This window comes from Alexandromys fortis, unplaced genomic scaffold (assembly GCF_014885135.2).
Source record: "Alexandromys fortis isolate MF-2015 unplaced genomic scaffold, M_Fortis_MF-2015_v1.1 scaffold_80, whole genome shotgun sequence".
Lineage (NCBI taxonomy): Eukaryota > Metazoa > Chordata > Mammalia > Rodentia > Cricetidae > Alexandromys > Alexandromys fortis.
In genome coordinates this window covers 1,040,934-1,046,250 of record NW_026068174.1, presented here as the reverse complement: position 1 = coordinate 1,046,250, position 5,317 = coordinate 1,040,934, and the positions used below count along the sequence as shown (strand labels likewise).

The window sequence follows — 5,317 nt, the reverse complement described above, 5'->3', positions numbered from 1 at the left end:
GGGCAGGAATTGTGATCTTCCTCTTCTTAGGGCAAAACCCCAGGTCCTTTCATCTTCCCGCTCTGGCTCACACTCGCCAGTAGAAACAGCCTAGGTTACATGGAAATACAAGCAAGATTTGTTGAATTAGTGATTGGGGCTGAACGCAAACCCTATTTGTGCCTCCAGATGTACCCCAAACTGTCCCCATTTACCCAGAAACATTCATCAGAATCAGACACCTTTAAAACAACGACCAGGTCAGGCCTACAGTGTCAGCCTTCAGAATTGGTTTATGAACAAGCTCACTGAGGACAGGGAACAAGCAGGCTTGCATCTGGAAAAACTAGCTTTATATATCAGACAGGCTCAAAGCGAAGACAGGAAACCAGTACCTTCAAAGCCACGGAGTTATGGCGTGTGGCATGCATCATCTCTTCCATTCTAACATCCCCATGTTTTTTGTTCTTGTTGTTTTGGTTTTTTTGTTTTATTTGTCTATTTGTTTTTCGCTGTTCCAGGCCCTGTGGGCAACAGGTGCACAAGATAGTCACAGTCCTCGAGGCTCAGTGGGACCGGGGACTCTACACGAACCAGCTGCCAACGGTCACATATTTTCTGATGCTCCGAGGGGAGCCACGGGCCCTTGAAAACAATAAAGCACAACAGCAGCATTCTTCGTGTTTCTTGCCTAAGTGGACGAGGAGCTGCCAGCAATTACTCCGGGGCCTTTGCGGCGGCGAAGCCTGCTTGCTTCGGAGCTACAGCTGCGCTCCGGAGAGATCATTAGTCGATGCGCACATGTTATTGAGGGCAGTGGTGTCATCGCCAGTTGAAGATGCCCTCCGTCAAGTGTGCGAGCCGGAAATGGAGGTCAAAATAATTAACCTCGTGTGATTTTTGGCAGAGCTCCTTGCAAAATCACCATGTGCATCTCATATTTCAGCAAAAATAATACATCCATTTGTCCTCCCTTCTTCCCCCACCCTACCAGCCATCTCTCCCCCTTTCTGTCTCCCGATCCTTGTCTTTGACTTGTTTTTCTTTATCCCCTTCCCACCTCAGTAGCAGGCGGTCCTATCTCACTGCGCCTATAGGTATCGCTGGCATGGCTCCGTACCATCTCCCATCACTACCACACCAACTCTCTGAAGAAAATCAGAATGCATCCCTTTGTGAAGGCCTCTTTTAGCTCCGTTCCAGTGTGCCCACTCTCACCTCCACCATGTTCCCGGCAGGAGTCGCGGCCAAAGCGTCCATGAACTCCTCTACTTAAGGAAGGCGCCCATCTGACCCGGGGAGGGGCCAGTCTGGGTGTGGAAATCAGCTCTGGCTTCAAATGATGTTTCTATTTTGCTCTTGGAGATAGATGGATCCTTGAAGGGATCGTGTACAGAAAAAAAAAAAAAGCTAAGGGTATTCACAAACTTGAGAGAAATATTCGCCTAACATGCCAGTTTTCCATCAGAGTGCAGGGGTTGGAAGCCTTGGTTCTGTTCCCTCCCCCAGACATCTGTCCTCTTCATTCAACAATGTGCACTGATGGTTGACTGCATGGCTTGGTGTTCTCTACTAGGTACGTTTTGTAACTGGTGTGAGCCATTTTATTAATTAAAGATGTCATTGTGGCTATGTATTTTGTTACTATTGAATGAAACACTAAAGACTTTCGTCCTAATTAGCACAACTCCCAGGATCCCCTCCATTCTTGACCTTAATTTAGTTTTCTTTCTGTCCATCCTCACTGCTTACCCAAGGGCCTCCCAGCCACTCTAGCGCAACACTCCTCGTCACCACCAGAGGCCGCAGTTGAAGAATGGTCTCTCGGAAGTGTGCAGTCAGGGGCATGACTGCAGAACCTCGGCTGGACCAGGGCTGCTAAGATCATTTCAGGGGGCAAGGTTCCCCAAGAACACCAGTAAGTTTGCTCAGACATAGTCCCTAGCTCTGTTCAGAATGTGAGAGGATCCAGGGACTGACAGGACACTCTCCATCACACAGTAGCTGACTTGACCTCTTCTTTCCTATCCATGAGCTCCGGTGACTTTGCCACCCTGCACTCTGCTAGTCAGCTCAACTCACATCTCTGGGGTCATGGTGGTCCTCTTGTCCACTTTCTGCCTTGTGGATTTACAGGATCCCTTTGCAGGTTGTGGATCCAGGCCCTGCATAGTAGAGAGAACAACAGCTCCTGCAAGCATCCAAAGCCTCCCAGGAGTACACAAAGCCCTGTCACCACCTCCGTGTGGGAGAACAGGGACAACACCCTAAAGAGGTTCCGGTCCAGTACAGCTCACTTGTCCTTCCCAGAGACACTTGGAGGATGTTCCTGAATGCTGCAGCTGTGTCTCAAACTTAGTTATTAGAACTATGATGCAAAGCAAGCAGAATGCCTGCCCTGTAGAAGCTCATACTCTAGGAAAGAGGCCCCACCCATGCCTCTCCCCAGGTACACCGGGACTTACTCTGCTTAACTAGATATCCCCTGTTTTGGAATGTTTGGAGGAACCGAGGAACCTCAAACACCTGAGAAGATGGCCAAGAGGACATATGAAGGGCCTGGCAACCCTGAGCAGACAAAGACAGTTTTAATCTACCCCTCCCTCTCACACACACACACACACACACACACACGCACACGCACACGCACACGCATACACACACACACACCTACCTCCACTCCATTACCCCATTAGGAGCTGCTGTTCCTCACTCAGGGGAAAATAAAGCTCAGGCACTAAGTAGTAGCAGTGTAGATTTCAAAATTAGTCCCCTTCTCCATCCCTCATACATTCATTGTGAACTATGGCAGAATTTGGGGTGTGAAGGCATCGCAGGTCAAGGACAAACACCCCCCCACACACACACACACACTTTCTAGTCAATTCCCATTGACACCAGGTCTAAGGCCTTTCCACTGAAACTGTGCTGCATGCTTTGGTTTCCTTTCCAGGGAGCAGTGGCAGGGATGTGGCCATGACTGGACTGGGATTCATATAAGGACAGTGGCCAGGGCCGAGCAACAGTTAACATATGAGGAAATTGCTTCCAGCAGTTTCTACTCTTGGCTTGACTCATAATTTAACCTTGCATACAGTTTTCAAAAATCATTAAGTCCCCAAAGCCTTCATCTCTAGCAGTGATTAGCCATGATGTAGTAAGCAGGAAGGGCAGGGAGTTCACATATTTATTTCGAAGGAAAAACATCATGCATGCAGAATCTATTCCCTCTGCACTCAGGGAGACAAGGCCCCTTACAGGCCCCATGCTGAGCACTGTGGGATTTGATGCTAGGCAAACCTGGATTCTCCCTTCAGGGAGCATCATGCCTAATGACTGAGGAGGGCAAGAATCTTAGCAACCTTGGCAGGAAAACAGGTACCAATCCGGCTATCTACACACGGGTTCCCCATCCAGCCACCCATTTATTCCCCAAGACAGCCCAGTGAAGACAGTTCCTGTGGTTTTAATGTGAAATGCCTCACATAGGTTCCTGTGTTTGAACACTTGGTCCCTAGTTGGATGTGCTGTTTTGAAAGATTGTAGAACATTTAGGAGATAGAGCCTGGCTGGAGGAAGTGGTTCACTGAGGGCGGGCCTTGAAGTTCCCACAGCAGGTCTGGACTTCCTGTCTGCAGCTCTACTGTATATGTAATATAACCATCAGCCTCATGCTCCTGCACCAACCCTTCCAAACCATGATAGACAGCTACAATAAAGTCTTTTTTCTGTATGCTGTTTTTGTCGGGCATTTTCATTGGCAATGAGGAAAAACAACAAATCCAGAGGTCATAGCGCTGCCTTTACTTTGCTGACAAAGCAACTGAAGGCCAAAACCACAGAGCAAGAAAGTAGACATGGCTCTGAGCATGCGTACCGAGTGCTCCTTCCCTTCAGCATCAGCCAGCAGCAAAGTAAAGTATAATTTGTCACTGACTCTGGCGCCCAGCCTGTCCTCTGTTGGTGCCTTGGGGAAGAAACTCACAGAGGGCCAGTCAGGAGGACCAGGAGACCTGTGGCTCCACAAGGTTATAGGAGGAAGCAGAGACACACATAGTCCATTTGGTGTAGATCTCTTTGACACATGAATTCCTGTGACTCGGGACTGGTACCCACAGCCTGGAGGCCATCAGGGGAACAGCTGTTCTTTACACTGCTGCATCCACTTTGGGGGAGAGTCGGTTACAACCTTGGCTAAAGATAAAACTCTGAAGAGTTGTACATCCCAGTCTCTGCACCTACCTAGCCCATCTGGTTCCCCCATATTTCCCCAAGCAATGGTTCCATGAAACCCATGAAGCTCCTGGGTTGCCATGGAGATGGCAAGGATACAGCTAATCAGAAGCAAGTATGAGAGAAGCTGATCAAGCAGCTTTCTCTGGGTGACTCCTGAGCACGTTTTCCAACTACCCTTTGCATCTGAAGTCAAGAATTTTCCTGGTTCTGATGAAAAAACCTAGAGGCTTTCAATTTCCTCAGCCTGGCCAATAGGTTACCTCATTTTCACCTGGCTCTGCCACAGGTTCTTTACACGGAGCAACTTGGTTCCCCTCTCATCCCATTTGTTTGTGAGCTAGCAATTTTGAAACACCTGGTGAGACAAGAGCAAAAGAAAAAAATTTCAGGGATTATAGAGATCCATTTACTATCTGTAGTAAAGTCATGTAGTAAAGTCTGGTTTTAATGAGCCAGACACACATCTGCCAATCATCTTCCCACAGGCCAAAGGGCAGAGGGCTGTAACCAGTGTCTGATATGTCTGAGTAACAATGTCCCTTGGAGCTGGAGAGATAGTTCAGTCTGTAAGGTGCCTCCTAAGCACACATGAGGATCTGATTTAGGATTCGCGGCATCTACATAAGAAGCCTGGCCTCTTCGCATGCCTATAATCCCAGCTCTAGGGAGGTCGAGGCAGATCAACCCCTGGAGCTCATTGGCCAGCCAACTGAGTCGAACTGACTGCAACAGAGACCTCTCTCCAGAAGTAAGCAGTGACTGAGGAAAACATCCAGCGTTGACCTGCCTGCGCATGTGCACCTTCTTAAGTGAGCAAGTACACACAAGCACCAACAATCCTCAGGGCTTCCCAGGATGAGATCAACAAAAGAACAGATGTCGGGATAGAGAGAGAAGAAAAACTGGGCACTTCCAGGCCTGGCCAGCCCTGGACCGATGGTGAGCAGCTGGCTCCTTTCTTGCACTCTCTCTTCTTACTCTTCCATTTATGACATTTAGTGTTTCTAGAGACAGTGAGATGTGGGTTACTGGAAGAAACTTCTAGAAGGAAACGGCTATCCATAGAAAAGCAGCCAGACTTGAGTGCTGAAAGATCCCACCT

The 5,317-nt window shown here is 48.5% G+C and overlaps 1 long non-coding RNA gene across 1 annotated transcript; it reads right to left on the bottom strand.

The window, feature by feature from the left end:
* Positions 1-396: 396 nt before the first annotated feature.
* Positions 397-4,564, bottom strand: LOC126492364 (uncharacterized). The gene is made up of 4 exons (XR_007589569.1): positions 4,476-4,564; positions 2,062-2,144; positions 1,198-1,355; positions 397-624 (listed from the first exon to the last, which is right to left on the bottom strand). It is a non-coding gene; the product is annotated as an uncharacterized lncRNA (long non-coding RNA).
* Between the last annotated feature and the right edge of the window lie 753 nt (positions 4,565-5,317).